This window comes from Dermacentor andersoni, chromosome 3, assembly GCF_023375885.2.
Source record: "Dermacentor andersoni chromosome 3, qqDerAnde1_hic_scaffold, whole genome shotgun sequence".
NCBI lineage: Eukaryota > Metazoa > Arthropoda > Arachnida > Ixodida > Ixodidae > Dermacentor > Dermacentor andersoni.
The window spans coordinates 87,589,304-87,607,066 of record NC_092816.1 but is presented as its reverse complement, the minus strand read 5'-3'; the positions used below and the strand labels follow the sequence as shown (position 1 = coordinate 87,607,066).

General features: G+C 41.1%; 1 long non-coding RNA gene across 1 annotated transcript; it reads left to right on the top strand.

The window, feature by feature from the left end:
- Window positions 1–1,293: 1,293 nt before the first annotated feature.
- On the top strand, window positions 1,294–17,487 carry LOC140216376 (uncharacterized). Its single transcript, XR_011893030.1, has 3 exons — window positions 1,294–1,904; window positions 5,215–5,362; window positions 15,882–17,487. It is a non-coding gene; the product is annotated as an uncharacterized lncRNA (long non-coding RNA).
- Window positions 17,488–17,763: the final 276 nt, after the last annotated feature.

Genomic DNA, 17,763 nt, shown 5'->3' with positions numbered 1-17,763 from the left:
CAAATCGGTTTACTACCTCTGTCCAAGCGGCGTGATTATGAATGCCTTAAATTGTTGCATAATTCAAATAACACCCCACACTACTCATTAAAGAACAACTATCTGTCTGCTGATAATTTGAAACCTACTAGGAATAGCCACAAACTTAACCTTGCACCATTTCAACTGCATACTAACCTGTTTAAGTATAGCTTTCCTCATACAATTGAAAAATGGAACTTACTCCCAGGTGAAACTAGGTAAATTAGAAAGATCTTTGTATTTACTTGATTCATGCTGCGTTTATTATACTGATTGTATCTTTTATATTGAAGTTATCATGTTTTTTAAGGCATTGAAGTTGATTTGTGAAGAAAAATATTTTGTTATATGCAATGTACAAACCCACTCCTGCGATAGCCCAATTGGACTACAGTATGTGAAAATAAAAATAAATAAATAAATAAGTGATTAATCAGTTGATAGGGCATGAGCAAAGACAGAGCAACAGCTATTGTCCTACTTCTGCATGCATTTCCCCAAGGCATTGCACATGACAGTCACCACCCTTAATTGCTCGACTAATTAAGATTCTTGGCACAGCTAGCATACTGTTTCATGAGTCAGTTGAGTGTGAACCTACCTGTTCGTGAATTATTGAAGGTTCACCTTGGTTTCTTAGTTTACAAATTAATTTTAATTCGCTTAATTATTTTTGCATTACGAGTACGTACAGTGCTATACCATGCATGTACTTTGTACACTTTTTGCAGTAAGCAGGTGTGAAACCATGAAATATATTCTTGTATTGCCCTGAGGTTCTAGGTCCTTTCGGCTCCCCTTATTACCACCGGTACCACTATAGCCGTTATCACCAGTGGTGCGGCCGGTATGTCGATCGATACCGCCGGAATGCTTTATTGAGCGATATATGTGTGAACGTGACACGCGCGGCTTGCCCGTAAATCCGTTTCACTTGCGCGTGCCGCGTCAACAGAAACACGCCGCTTTTCTTTCTTTCTTTTTCTGGTGGAAATGGAGCACAACATCGAATAAACGAAGCTGTGCACAACACGTTTACAAACGGACAAACACGAAACAACAACCACTCTGACTCATCATTAACATGTCTAATTGACCAACGATTTGGCGGCTGTCCATTGTACTTGTTAGGTTGTTAATTATGCTGTTTCTCACTGGTCAACCAAGCGAGACTGTACTAGTAATCATGCAAGCCGTTCGTTTTCTTGCATTTCGTGACTTGCTCGTCCGGCTGCTCGTCCGGCTCCTTTTGCCGACGAGAAGCAGCCTATTTCTCGCTTTATCCCCAGCAGCAATACTCTACAAAACGAAATATTGTCCCTCCATTTAAACCCCATTCAACCAGGTTTAATGTCCTCGACATTGAGCCACAATATGTAAGGAATATCGTTTAAAGGCCGCAGGCCAGCTGACAATGGACATAAATCGGAGGGGCCGAGGGGCCAAAGAAACTAAACTAAAACATTGTTTGCCGTGAGTATTTTCTAAACAGCATGTGCCTTATATCTTAAATAAATAAGTATAAAATAATCTAGACGGACCTATGTTAGAACTTTGTTTCGTTTTGTCCATATTCAAACTCTTCTAGGTGGCGCCCCAACAGCTCATCGAAATGCACGCAGCGCGAATTCGAATCCACAGCGAGATTTGAGCGCGGGAAGCATGGGGAAGCTGTTATGTGCTAGTATGCTGGGGTAGGCTTGACAACTCAAAATTTTCTATTTGTACTTACGAAGCAGCAGTATTTGACAGAAAAGAATAATACTTTTATGCTCTTCTCACGCCTACAAGCGAGGGCGGCGTGATTAACAACACAGCGTAATGCGCAACGGTGAACGCCAACGAACTGCGTGCCGCCACCAACCCCTGGACGAAGCATTTTGGTAAGCTCGTATTTTATTTCTTGTTTGCAAAGTTTGTCGCAGGCAAACAATTTCTTTATTTCTAGAAGGATCGCATTTGACTTCGCTATCGTGAGTCTCACGCCGTGAACAACGGCTTCTGCTATATCCTGAACGTATTGATGTGCTCAGTGCGCATGCATGATGTAAGACGATAGAATAAGCAGAACTGTGTAACCTCTATATCGTACAAGGGGGGAGAAGGCGCGAAGATAATATGTCAGTTGAATAAAAAGGACACATCTCGTTTGTACGCGTCCTTTTGTTTTAGTTACTGTATATTTTGGTAATGTATCGTCATATGGTTTTACCAGCCATGGCCGGACTTGGTGCTCTCGTTCTCGCGTGCAAATAAATGTCCCACTTGGCTGAGGTGGCACTGTGAACAGGGCCAGGCAGGGCGCGATTCCCCCGGTTCTTGAGCCCCTGGCCAAAAACTTATTTCTGGTATAGGAAAAATTTTCACAGCTGTGCACTGTACCCACCGTGGTTGCTTAGGGGTTATGGTGTTGGGCTGCTAAGCACGAGGTCGTGGGATCGATTCCCGGCCACGGCGGCCGCATTTTGATGGGGGCAGAATGCGGAAACACCCGTGTACTTTGATTTAGGTGCACGTTAAAGAACCTCAGGTGGTCAAAATTATTTCGGAGTCCCCCCACTATGGCGTGCCTCATAATCAGATTGTAGTTTTGGCAAGTAAAACTCCATGATCTATTTTTTTACCTCCGCACTATGTGTTTTGAAATGTTCTCCCTTGTTTAAGCGTGTTGGTACAAGCCTTTACCGTAGTTTTAGCTTTAAGATTTGACCATATTCTCTCGGTGCGTAATGCCTTTATATACAACAACCGCGGATAGAAGTTGCGACTGTTTGAGATCGTAGCGCCTTTCCTCTAAGTTGTAGTGATTAGATGTCATTGGAAATGTGTAAGGTTGGAAATGCTTGTTTTCATCCTTCACATTCTAGAATACAAATTTATACTAGGGTAATTAAAACTTGCAAAATGCAGTGTGAAACTTCATGCTAAACTTTATTTATTCAAAGAAAATAAATAATATTTTCAATGTCCCTTTATAATAGCATCATTGTGCACTGTGGAGGTGAACTGGTTCGAAGGCACAAACTGACTGAATGGATTCTTGTCTTGCTTTAGCATAACTCAGTTTGAGTATGGAAGAAAAAGTACAGGTGACAGGATGAGCACCAACTTCTAACTGGTCTTATTCCACGACCCTACTGCACATTATATGCGCCGCTCATAGCACACATGAGAAAAACAACTGAAACAACAACCTTACAAGAAGCAGACGGCTGCAGTTCACTGAAAACGTGCCGACCAACTTAGAAAGTAAAGTTCCTTGCCTGATAAAGATAAGGAGGGTGTACTCACGCACACCCTAACGTATTTGGCAATGGCATTAGCCTGATCAGTAATCTCGCGCATCAGTTGAATGTTACTGCATCCTATGATGACACATTCTTTAAAAAAACTAGTTTGCATCCACAAGTCTTGCAATGCATGGCAAGGGGCCTACTTCGTTAACTTTTATGAAGGTTGTAAGTATGCTCGCCCGAGCAATCGTTGATACTGCATCAGAACGTCAAGTTGGGCCAGTTGGTTGGGATTCATACTAAGGTTTGTTACAGCGCAACCTAAGACAAGGACAACAGATGGTACAAAACAGCGCCGTGTCGTCATTTTGTACCTTCTGTTGTCCTTGTCTTAGGTTGCACTGTAACGAACCTTATTATGAATCATTGATACCCCTTCCCGTCTGTCTAATGTAGACGCCCTTGCACAACAAGGGAAACTTGTATACCATAGCTCAAGTGCAATTAACATGCCCGTTCATGTCTTTTTTCCAACCAGTGTGTCAAAACAGATATAAAATACTTGCAAACATGCAATTACCACTACGTCACTTCACATTTATTCTGCGATATTCTGCTATCTCAACTGCAGGTTGCCAAGAATGAAAAATTACCAGAGTGCACTACTCGAATGGTGTTCACTGTATCTGATGAGTGTCTTGATTTACCTAATCGATGAGATGTCAGTGAAAAGCTTTGTATGATGGTTACAAATGGCCCGTAACAGCATTTAAGACAGCCTAGGATTTGTGAAGGCACGAGAACGAAAGCCCGTGAAATAAATAAAAGGTGAAAATAAACTGCCCTTACCATGACAATGCTTCTGTGCACTATTGCATCAATCTTTACAAAAACTTTGTCAAATAGGGGCACTGGGAAAGAGCAGCTGCAGTTTTTTCTCGACATGTCAGCAGTTTTTGGCGTGCAAGTACAGTCCCTACCAAATGCGAAGTAGCGCGATCTTGGTAACAGTTCGCTTTGCGAACCTTTACAAGACTGTGCCCCAGGTTTGCACATTCATAATATATGCAGTGCACTGATGACACTGTTTCCGTCTGAGACCACTTATATTACTGATATGGAGCGCATTGTCACGTGAATTTCTAAAGAAAAATTTGCTTGTTTGTTTGTTCGTTTTTTTTTTGTCGGGAAAAAAAAAAGACCACACATGAACTAGGTCGTTGTAACGCTGTTATCGGTCATTTCTCGGCGTATTCCACAACCTTTGCATTAGCACCATATTCGATAAGTAAGGAAATAAACGTTCATTACAAGTGCATATTAATTGCTTGTTCACAATGGAAAAAAAAAACTTGAGTAGCTCAAACATAAACCTATCAACATAGAGTGGGTGATGTTCACGGAAAGCACTCATTAATTTTTTTCTTGGCCACAGTTAGTTGTCACATCCAGTATGTAATTTAATGGTGGTTTCCGAGAAACCTGTACAGGTCTCCTTCGTAGCTTCATGCTAAAGTAGGGTGGGTGAAAATTTTTCCTGTCATGAATTTTACTTGCCTTGCAGGCTTCCACAGAACTGATCTGCCATAATCAAATAGTGCTCTGTAAAGTAAAATAAGGAACACCTTTTCTTCATATACCTGTATTTCACTCATTGACCTTTACCAAGCTACTCATGTAAACATGTATTTACTGCTCGAAAACTGGCAATTCATGCTCCAATGTGTCAAATTTGCCACCTCCCAGAGCTGCTCCAAAACTTCTTTGACTGCTTCCATCCCTGTATGAGTGGCCCATATAATGTTTAATGAAATTATCACTGGCATCCCAGAAACTTCAACATTTAACATCCGCCTGCCAAAGTGCATACATCTCAACATTTTGGTTAGAGCTGATCACTTTATTTGCTGCAGGACTGAAGCTGTCTTGATATCTACAATACATTGGACACTACATGCAGGATTATGAATGGATACCTGAACACTGCTTGAAGGAGCAAGCTCTACAGCATCACTTATGCTCCTTTCCATGGGTTGGCAAGAGGAACCGTGGCACGCAACTCTACAGGCACCTGTGCTCTTCACTACCTTCGGAGGAGAGATGCATTGGTATGCTGTACATATATTTGACTGTGGGTTCCAGCTGCATCTCTTGCATTGTCATTCGATGTGCAGGTAGAGGAGTTACCTATTGGGCGCACATGTTGGTTAACGATACAAAAAGGAAGGTGCTTCTTTGAACACCGATGACCCTGTCCTCCACTTATTTATTTTAATTTTCTTGTAACCTTATTTTTGTTGATTATATAAAGGTCGCAGGCAATTAAGCCAAGAAAAGCGTTGGTGTAATTAGCTGTGGTTGAAATTGAAATGTAGAAAATATTGAAAGAAAGTCATGAAAGCAGACGAAAGGACCTTGTCTCTGGTGGTGACTGAACCCACAACCTTTGCAGTACACACGCGATGCACTACCAATTGTGCTAACTTGGGTATTTATGGTATTTATGCCCTGGGAGTGTTAGCCAGCGCCATTTAGAGCCATGGTGGGCAGATGTGGAACATCTTTTTTTGCACGATGGTGTCGACATAACACCTGAACTGAAGAGAGCAGGCATGTGGCTAATAAACCCATGCATGCTACCTAAAGGCATCAAAGCTATGAGGTTTCAAACCCTCGCATCAATGAATGAGAAGGAAAACGGGCTTCATTTTTTTAAAATCACGACCATATAAAGCCAGCAGGCAATGAAGCCAAGAAAAGCATAGGGGTAACTAGCTGTGGTTGAAATTGAAATGTAGAATTGGCTCTGCGGCCATCTATCAAATTTCACTGCAATGCATTATCATAACTCAATGGGCAGCACGTTTAAAAATTATAATTCAGAAGACTGCCAGAATTTCAACAAATGAGCAGTTAGCAAGAATGATAGTGTATGCCCTTCTAATATTCTTCGTATTTATGGCACTTATTCGTAACTTTTCCGCTGTGTTATATCAGTGTTTTAATTCGGACCAAAACTGTGCTATAATGTAGCAAAGAGGTTATGGTCTAGTGGCGTAAATGTGCATGTTAATAAGAGGGCAAATCGCCTTAACGTTAACTGAGAGTTGTTTAAACTTGGGCAGCCTTCCGAAATATACTTTTTTTGAAGTTGCTGTCCATTGAGTTACACTGGTGCACCGTGTCATGCGAGCTACCGCAACGAGATGGCGCTATGTACACGGTCATGTAAGATGCGGAACAACGCCTCTGGGAGAGCGGACCAGACCGTGTAAGCCGAGCCGGCATGTAGCCGTGCTTGTTTTGCATACACAACCTAGTAAACAGTTCCAGTTAACACTTACGTTTTGTCAATCACGTATGCTCGTCACCCGACCATGACATGGAGGCAACGGTGGGATACTCGACAACCCCGTGAGAAATGCACCACGCAAGTAGAAGTCTACACCTACAGCGCACTGCGGTGAATACGAAACTTTGCTACCCATGGCTTCACCTACAGTGTCCACAGCCCAGCACGCAGCTCCACTAAACTCGTTCGTCGTCAAACTGCCGAAAAAACTTGATTTTCGGCAGCCCATATGCTTTTCCGCTTCCAAAAAGCAGAACAAAATGCACATACCAAGCTGTTTTGGAAGAGGTTTACTTGGACAATTAACTGACCAACAGGATCCTGGGCCATGAAAAATCAATGTGATGGTCAATGGCTTCAAGGTAGACACTGGTGCAGATGTGACTGCCATGCCAACAAGCCTCTACGACGAACAAGTCACGGGAAACCTGAAGCAAGCAAAAGAACAGCTGCTCGGACCCGGCAGGACCAAAAAAAGCAACGGTTAGACTGCTACCATGTGCTGAAATGGCTGGTTGTGTCAAGAACAAATTTATGTAATAGACAAGCTGCATGACGCACTTTTTGACGTCCCCCCGCAATCAAATCCTTCAGTGTCCAACCAAGTCTCCTAGAAGTAGCAGAGTCAAAAGGCAAGGTCAGCGACCCAGCCAACAACTACCTTTACCTGGCTACAGACCTGGGCCTACCTTCTCAGGACCGATTACAATATATCGCTACTCCCTGATGCCAAGCAGTGTGCTGTTATGTACTCGGGGCGAGTACCTCTGCCCATGTTGCCAAGTGTCCAAATGTGAGTTGGAGAGAACGGAGAGCCTGGGTGTCATCATAAAGGTCGAAGAAACCACAGAGTGGCATGCACCTATGGTAGTGGCTAAAAATAAAGGAGGCGAGCTTCAAATCTGCAGTGACTTTGGAGGGTTAAAATAGAACATTCTGTGAGAATGAGTCTTAGTGCCCACCATCAATGATTGCCTGGCCAAACTCACCGGAGCTGCCTGGTTTAGCAAACTTGATGCTATAGCCGGATATTGGTTACTGGTTACCCGAGTCCCAGAGGTACAACACTTTCCTGACGCCAATTGGCCATTTTAAGTTCCTCCGATTGTCCTTCAGAATTTCCACAGCAACTGAATTTTTCCACAGGGAAATGCTAAGACTGCTAGAAGGCCGGGACGGCCAAGCATGTCTGCAAGACGACATAATAGTGTTTGGCCGCACGAAGGCAGAACATGATGCACGACTGCTCAAAGTACTTCAGCACCTGCAAGAAGCTGGTATCACCCTAAACGCAGTAAAGTGTGTACTACACCAGCAGTAAAAAATCGGGCCCCTTGGTTAACCCCCTTCTCGTTCATTACGTAACGAGGGTCTCATCTCTGGCAACATTGGTGCCTTCAGGTACTATGTGTGGGTTTATTGACCAGTTGCCTTCACCCAAAAAGATCACATACTCGTGATGCCTGCGACAGAAAGGATGCTCTACATATCGCCAAGGTTTGTGAGTGGTGGCACTGGCTAACAATCCCAGGGTTAGTTCTAGTAGTAACATAAATACCCCAGAAAATAGATGGGAAGACGGTGCTGTGTTAGCTCGATCGGTAGAGCATCACACACGTAATGCGTAGATGTGGAATCGTTCCCCACCTGTGGGAAGTTGTTTCTTCATCCACTTTCAGTTCCATTAAGTTATAATTTCTTTATTTCAATTAGTAAGTACAAGTAATTTTCCCTGTGTTGTCCTTGGTGCCTTTGTTTGTTGGCGTCTTATGATTAATAAAAATCGGGCCCCTCGGTTAACCTGCTTTCTTCTCGTTCATTACATAACAAGGGTCTCGATTCCGGCAACATTGATGCCTTCAGTTGGCATGTGGGGCTTTATTGACCAGTTGCCTTCACCCAAAAAGATCACGTACTTGTGATGCCTGCAGCAGAAAGGATGTTCCACATCCACCGCGTGTGTGCCATGTTTTCTAAGAAAGCAGGAACTATTCATATAATCTCTCTGGAAGTTCATAAAAGAGGGGGAGGGAGGAAAGATTGCAAAGAAGGGAACAGGGTCAAACAAATTGAGGTGTAGCAACCTGTGTAAACCGAAAGCAAAAAACATCCATACACATACTTGTGAGAAATCCAAAAAGAAGAATAATTACACAGTCATTCTTTGATATTAAAAGAGCTTCTGATATCAGTTGTGAATTCATGTTTCTACTTCTGCCAAGAATATATTTCAAGTTGTGGATGACAAGTGCATGTGTTACAATGCTCACCTACATTGGTCTTACTTTGTTTTTATATTCTGCAAATATTCTCTTGCCCTTTCGTCAGTGCAGCGTCCAATTTGGCTTGTGTAGAGCTTACCAGAAGTAAGAGGTTATTTGGTAAACCATTCCAATGGCACAATTCATGAACGGTGATGCATGCCTTTTGTTAAAAGCAGCTGTATTTTTACACTCAAGCGTGGGAAAAAAGCTTAGATGGCTTCTTCGGAACCAGCAGCACGAATGGGGCCCCATATTTGTCATTAACCTTCTTCAGTGAGTGCAACTGCTGTGCTCATGAGGCAGTGCCTCTGGCTGCTTCAAACTGCGCACTGTTAACTTTGCTGCTTTCCACTCCTGAAGTTTTCGCTGTAGGGATTCTGAGATTCCGATGATGAGAGTGAGGGAGGCCAGCTGTTATGAACATTCCAACGTGAGCACAAAATCTATTGTGCCTTGTGTTAATACACATTTTTAGAGCCTATTCAAGGCACATTGGGCAATTGTGGGCTTAACATGGATTTAGGCTGGTTCATACAGTAGCTAACCTTTCTTTGCTCTTAGTTGGTAACTTCAGGAAACATGCGTTAGGGTGAGCATCAAATGTTTACCTAAGATATGCAGCATATTGTCAATGGGTTAATGAAGTTGAGTCTGACGAAGTCTTGTCCGGTTAGGAAGAGTCAAGGGAAAAAACAGAACTGACACCGACCAAAGTGAAAAATAATTTAAAGACACGTGGGAGCCTTGCTTACAATACTTTCACCATGCGTGTCTCATGTGTAAAGGTTAGTCCTTTTCCGTGCCCATTAAAGACATTTCAAATGTTATCTATCGTATTCTCATGTGTCATATTAGAGTTAGGTTGTAAAAAAATCAAGATATTGATGTATGTAAAAACACTTAGAACCACGGCGTTGTCAAATATCTAGTGATGTAATGTCACAAAGCACAGGAGCATTGCGATTATCACATCTCAAAACCCCTACTGCAAAAGCTTAAATTCCAAATGCAATGAAATTTCACTTTGGCTATATTGGTAATAAATTAGTAGTAAATACTACTGTAGTGATCTTGGCAAAGCTGCGGGGCTGGTATCTAATTTTCTTTTTGATATTCTTTTAATACTGTATTAGCAGACGACACATGAACCTCGTGGTTAGTGGCTATGACGAGAGTCCACATCGCCTCCAGGTTTTTATCACTGCAGGCAGCTGCAGGTGGTCCCTTATCTCGTAGGCCACACTAAGGTGCCCTGCAATCTGAGTCATGCCTCACTGCCAGTTACTGGTAATTGTGGCATTCATTTCAGTCTCGGTATCAAGATTGCTAGAATGCTGTTTTGTATTTACGCTGTTTGAATCATTTTTTTATGCAGCCCTAACTTTTGTTGTAGTTGGGCTTTAAGGGCTGTAAAACAGCAAAAGCCAGCAGTGCGCACACTTTAAAGCAGCTGAAGCAGCTGGAACTATTGCCTCATGAGCACCAAGTGATGCTCACTGCAGAAGGTTGCTGACAAGCATGGGCTCCGAGTTGAGCTGTTTGGTGTTGCGCTGCCAAGCCTGATGGTGGATAATCAAATTGTAGCTGTGGCAGCTGCATTTTGATAGGTGTGAAATGAAAAAATGCATGTGTGTTTTGCACTGTATGCACAGTAGAGTAACCAAGGGGGTCAAAATTATTCCAGAATCCCTCGTACTTCATGCCTCATAATCATATTGTGGTTTTGGCAAATAAAACTACAGAATTTGGTTCAATATATTAGTTGGTGCCCTTTGATGTTCCAGTTCTCTAATTTTCTTGCTTATAAAAGCTCTGTTCTTGGTATAAATGATAAATTTGTTATTACAAAAGGCTAACCTTTAATCTAACTTAACTCATTAATTTCCTTTAGTGTCCCTTTTCCATGCATTAAAAGCATGGAACACTAATACATTTGCATTAATTTTTATTTGACTCGTGCTCAACAGCTAGATGCCATAGAAGAGAACTACTACCGTGGGCTTCAAGTTGATAGGTTGCCGTATAAAAGCTTGTCTTTTCTTTTAGAGATAAAAACACCTGAGCCTAGTTTTCTGTCTTTATATAGACTATTGAGATAGGCAAACACCACTTGCATGATAGATCAGTGATTAGTTATGGGTTCAGTTTTTGCCCCCACCCCAAAAAAAGAAAGTGAACTTGTGGGATCGTTCTCCACCTGTGGCAAGTTGTTTTTTCATCCACTTTCATTTCGATTAATTTATCATTTCGTTATTTCATTTATTAAGCTCAAGTAATTTCCCCTATGTTGTCCTTGGTGTTTGTTGGCTTATGATATTACTAGTAAAAATTTTGCCCTCGGTAAACCCTCTTTCTTCTCATTTATTACATAACGAGTGTCTCGAATCAGGCAACATTGATGCCTTCAGGTAGCATGTGTGGGTTTATTGACCGGTTGCCTTCACTAAAAAAAGATCACATTCTCGTGACGCCTGCGGCAGAAAGGATGTTCCATGTCCGCCGCCAAGGTCTGTGAGTGGTAACGCTGGCTAACACTCCCAGGGTTCTACAAGGAAACATAAATACCCAAGAAAGTGGATCGGTAAATGGCGCCGCGGTGCTCAATTGGTAGAGCATTGCATGCGAAATGCGAAGGTTGTGGGATCGTTCCCCACCTGTGGCAGGTTGTTTTTTCATCCACTTTCATTTCCATTAATTTATCGTTTCATTATTTCATTTATTAAGCTCAAGTAATTTCCCCTATGTTGTCCTTGGTGTCAGTGTTTGTTGGCTTCTTATGATATGACTAATAAAAATAGGGGCCCTCGGTTAACCACCTTTCTTCCTGCAATAACATGTTTCATGGAGGATAACAAAAGCACGCTTGACTTTCTTTAAAAAAATATGCTTCATGTAGACAGTTTCTGCGTCCTTGTCTGTTTGCAACCTAAAAACATGAAAAACAGCTAGTAAAAGGCAGCAGAAAATTTTAAACGAACTGCTGATATTGCAGTAATAAAAACTCTTCACAAAGAATAGCTAATAAAAATATTTTAGAAATTTCAGTGGTTTTCTGAAAATAAAATTGGCATGGAAAAGGTTAATCTTGTATGGGGCACTAAGAACAGTAGTAAAACAAATTAGTCACCTAACGCAATCTGTGTAATGAATTGAGGATAAGTGCTCTATAAAAAATTACATGTTTTCGATGAGAGATGGTGATTATTTTCCGACACATGTCGATCTTTATTTGCTAATGTGGAAAACCACAATCACTTCCCTCTCAGCTCTCTCAGGGCTCTGCAACTAACCCCATGTGCTGGAAGATAGGGAAACACCCACGGCTCATATGTTCAGCCATGTGGCTACTGTAGTTATTTGTGCAAGTTCTGGGTTCACCCACTCCCTCATTGAAACATTGATAATGATTACGGCTACTAATACTCGTTTCCATCCAGGAGCCAAATCAGCTTGTAGTTGATGCTAGTCCTGTTGACAGGTCTTTATCCTTGTTTCTTCCTGCTATCATACTTCTAAGAATAAATAATCTTGCATACTATTGCTGAAAGCTGGGAGAGTTGGTTACTGGCATTAGGAAACATAGTTACTACACTATAAGATGAAACACATGAAATGCACAGGATGAGCACTACACATGAACTTGTTTTAGTACATGAGTGCGATTATATGCATGCATGAAATGCTCAAATTTGCAGCAAAATTTGACTATATGTGACATATAACATACATCACTCATTCTATTTTGCATGTACCATACATCTTTTTCAAGTAATCAATTTTTATATTCGAGATTTCAATAGAAGGTGTGCTATTGCATTTATCGGTTTGTCTGGGAAGGCCCTTATATATCAGTGTGCAATTTTAGCCTTACATTTTCTGAGTATGTTGTGCTGTTGTATTTTGCCATGTATTGATATCTTTTACAATGTCCTGCAAGTGTTTCAGGCCTTGCTAACACGCTAACCTGCGCAGAATGCTCAGCCTGTCTTTGAGGCACCTTTGAGTGCCTTTAATGCCTTCAGCAGCAAGTGTTATACCCGTCACACGAGCATGCCAAAGGTCCTTTGAAGTTAAGGAGCATTGAGCTTTCAAAGACATTAGTTCAACGGATATATGTCGGTGCTACATGGTCTCCAGGTAGTCTCCGTTGAAACTTTTAACAGAAACCGCAATGTATCCTTAGCGCTACCATCACCTTGAAAGTAATAAAAAAATATGGCCCAATGCGTCTTATAATAAATTTGTCACATTTTTTCAGCAACATTTATTTTTCCTAATACATAGAAACATCAAAACAAAATGCACACGTAGTAAAGGCATTAATTTATCACAAACAGATGTATTTATTGTAATGATGGCCACCATGTGTACCGCTTCGTACACCGCACATTGGCGTCGATTATTCATTGTTGCCTTTGCTTCAGCTGCTTTGTTTCGTTCGTTGTGGCTAGGTAGCGGTAGGTACACGTAAACACTGTAAAAACTAAAAAACAAAAGTGACAAGGAAAGATGTGCAGAAAAAAGCCAAGGAGACTGGGATGCCTAGCAGCCACTAACCAAAGAACCAAATCGCACATGGCAACCGTGTTGTGTCGAGGTTGCTGCTGACGACAGGCCGTGCCGGTGTTGCTGTACCGGCGCTTTCATGATGGAGATTGCGGGTGTCCCGAAAGTGTTTAGTACTTTAGTAACAGTATTCAGTACTTATAAGCTCGTTCTGACGAGGTAAAAATTGAACTTCCATATCTTTAGAATATTTTTTCTACTGTCAGACGCCCTCTAGGCTTGGGAGTATTCCCTTGAGGTTTCAAAGGACGAACGCGCACTCCTTTGACTCAAAGCCTCCTTCCAGTAGGGCTCCTTTGCTGTGCCTGTGTGACAGTGCACATTCTCCCTTGAAGTAAAGGATCTTTGGTTCAAAGGACTTTGAAAGTGCCCGTGTGACTGGGGTATTATGTAGGATAGACCAGGATTTGTGGTAATGGCAGGCTGCAGGAGCATTGTGCACAGATGTAGGTGGTAACAGCATCTGGATATCTCACAAAACATTGCAAAACATGCCAAACTGTGCCAAACTGTGACTGTACACATGCAGTTTGCAAATATAAGGCAGGGAAGTGCAGATTTGTATACTAGGTCTTTTCCATCCAAGAAACCAATAACTGCATTAACAAACCTTCTACAGGGGTCTTGAATAAAGAAGTTGGTTACTTGAACAATATGATGTATGACATGGGTGCATCATGAATCACATAGTTTATATGTCGTGTATTGTGAAATTTCCTGCGAATGTGTCGTTTTTATGTATGTAATCATTGTTTAGTGAGGTTGCTTGATGTCCAGCACCCATTCTCTGCATATCATGTTGGTATTTTGTTTTGTCTTAGAACTGTAATTATGTTTCATAAAACCTTACATTGCTAAAATTAGACTTTGGGGCAGTTTGGTCTTTCCATCCACATTCTTGTTTTTGTCATTTCCCTTACCATGCAAGCACTTGCAGTATTTCGTCATGCTCTTGCGTTTACAAGCCAGATGTCTGTCTCTGAACAGCTCAAACCACTTGTAGCACGCAAATCTGATGCATTCTCAATAGAACTCCATAGTGAATGTATTGCTAAAAATATTTTTCAGGGGATGAAGCACTTCTATAACTACAAAGTTTTGCAGCAATAAAGAAGCAGAATGCTTGCATCTGTGTAATCTATATATAATATTTTCTTTGTATCATCTTTTATTTGACTGTCTGTCAGCATGGTAACATTGCATATTATTGTCTTAACATTCATGAGTTCCAAATAGCTACTATAATCTTTTTGTCCTCACATTTTCTGCAATATCCTTCACCGGAAGGACAACTAGCAGTTCACTTGATTTACCACTTACAGGCAACAAATTAACCATAATAGTAGTGTCATGCCTATTGCTTAAAAGCTCCTAAACGATTTTGCACATCTGAAAGTTCCTTGAATTCATGCAAGCAGGTGCTGCTTATATGATGGCTGAATGCTCATGTGATTGGTTTTTAGGCCAATGTGAAAGAAAAATGCCAGTACCTATGTGTTGCTTTATGATGTTGACCTGTATTTATTATTACGTTGGTGAACTGTGTGTGCACTCTGAAGATATGCACATTACTGCTGGTGTTTTGTATAATCTGTGCATAATACAACAACATATATTATCAAGAACACATTCATTTTATTCGTTTTTGTAATATGTTGTCATGATTTCCTTTCATTGTCAGTGCTGCAAGGCGTCCTAATACCTAATTTATGAAGAGTTGATTCAAAATTTCAGAAACTTTTAATCACTGCAGCTATAGGTTTTGTTAATATAAGCTTTCTTCACTACAAAATGGGGGTTCCTAAATTGGTTATTTGCGCCTATAAACCACCCGAGCTGGATGAAAATACTTTTCAGAAATTGCTCGAAGGTCTATTATACTTAAGTCAGAATAAGAAGATACTCTTTGCAGATAAAAACATTAATGGTCTATCTCACATAATGAAACATTCTGGAAGGCCTTGTGGTCATTCGTAGAAACACTTGTTTGTAGCTTTGTCAGTGCCATGATGTTTCAACCTTAGCCTACAAGATGACGATACTCACACCATGTGAAATTTTCGCGAAGTATTCTGTTTGTGCATTCTGCGACTTAAGAGGTCCAGACACTGACCAAAATGGTTTAAAGTACTTATTTGAATTTTTGAAGTTATTTGAATTTGAAAACGTAAAAAACTATTTTAAACATTTTGGTCGGTGCCTGGACCTCTTCCTTTTAGTATGCATCATCCCGACCAGACGGGCTTTCGTCATACTCCACTTCAGTCTGCAACTGTACAATGGGCTGTAATTTTTCCTAAAATCTGAGGTGGCCAAGATGCACTTGGAGTGGTAGCATTGAATGGCCCAGCACTGTTGAATAATTGGTGATGCTATGTTTAAATATTCATGTGGTGTCTGTTTGCAATACAATAGTACATAATCTATTTACGTTTGGTTTTCCAGAATGCTCCCTATCATGGACTGCCATCTCAACAGTACCATGGCTTTTTGTGTGGATTCCTTCCCTTTTGAAGGCCACCACTGTTTGCACAGCATCACAGCCTGCCTGCCTTGATCTTGTGGAAGAAGAAAATACAAAATGCCTATTTTTTGAAATGCATGCATGGCTCCATGCAACACCACCTGTCGTCGGGGTGTTAAGGTTTTTTGCAGAGAAAATGTAATGACGCCTTATGTGTGCCCTGGTGGCAAAGTGTTTGTCTCTTTGCCTGTGTAAAAATTTCACACTTATGGATACTGTTAAGGGTTCCTGTATCATATTTTCTTCCACTTCCTAAGAAATTTTTGTTTCATTATAAAACTAAAAATTATAGTTGAATTGCTGCTTTGTGTGATATGTAATATTCAGCTGAAGGTAATCAGCAGAGGTCGAACAAGTGTTATATCAGGTGGAGAAATTTTTTTGAGAAATGGACTTCTTCGTTAGGGTAACAACCGTTTTCCTTGGCAGTATTTATATAGTTCACTTTTCTCCACTCCATGGATATCCAGCAAAATGAGTGAGTGCATAGAGAAGGTGAGGTAAGTTTAAATGCTCACCATGGGGGTTTAGTTGGGGTAGCAAGGTGTGTAGAAGTATGGGAGTTTGGCAGGTTGCTGGCACCAATTTCTATGAGTGATCTTGTTTGTGTCTATGTCAGTTATATAATGCGAGGCGTCTTCTGAGGCCAGAAATTTTGAAAAAAAAAACTCCTTATATTTGTGAAAATTCAGTATGTGCCCCTGGGGCTACTACGAGCACTTGGGGCCACTGGGTAGATGCAGCTCTCCAATGAACTTTTTTGACACAAACTTGTGTATGTACACTGGGTGTGTGCCACTGCATATGTGCCACTCTTTAATGAACCTCTTTGATGCTGACTTAGGTCATGGGGCATCACAACACAAACCTATGTATACACGCAAGTAAGTGTGAGCTGGAATTGTCTGCTTGGATTTTCTTTCCCTGACGACGACTAGTCCCCTTGTTGAATTAACTTCAGCCTGAGATATCACCTGTTTGTCTACTGTTATCACATTATGCCCATTTTGCTGTGAACTTGTCATGTTCTCTAGCTGGCAAGCTTGAATTTCAGGTACTGCACGCTAAGGAAATTGATTTAGAGTGGGTGGTACCACCTCTGCTTTTTCTTTGCAGCTGTGTGTTACATGAGAGAATAAGTTGTACGTAGATGTCTATTAGAAATAGCATAGGTATTCAAAGGTACTTTCATTATGTTCTAGGTCATTGGTGCTGTCTGGCCTCCTCTGGATCATTTTTTGTAGCATGCTTTTTACATGCAAAAACAAACGTGGCCTGTTCTAATGCATGCAAGGACTGCCCGATAGCTCATGATGTTTTGAGCCGCTGAATTTCAGTCTTGGCTGCACTTGTGGATTTTCAACTGTACTGAAGCTTGCAATATGCTTGAATTTCCTGTCAAACTGGTTTGCTTGTTTGTATCCAATTTATTGAATTATTTCACTTTCATTATGCTAATAGTCATTGATTGTACTATCATGCTGGCACATTTGATTCTGGAACTGCAATAAATTTCCAGACATTTTATTGCTTTGTCATGGTTTTTGCACTCGTCAGACACAATCTACTAAACACACACAAAAAGAACTCCCTTCAACCTCGTAAAATTCCCAAAAAGTGCATAATAAACTCCCAGACCTACCTGTAAAAGCTCTAATAAGGAGCTAAAATGCACTCCCAAAACATCTGTTTAAAACTCCCTTAGTAAAACAGCTCCCTAAAGCTGTAAAAATTCACTCCCAAGCATTCTCCTATATGTTCCCATAAAAAGCAAAAATCGTACTCTCAAAACTATCCATAAGT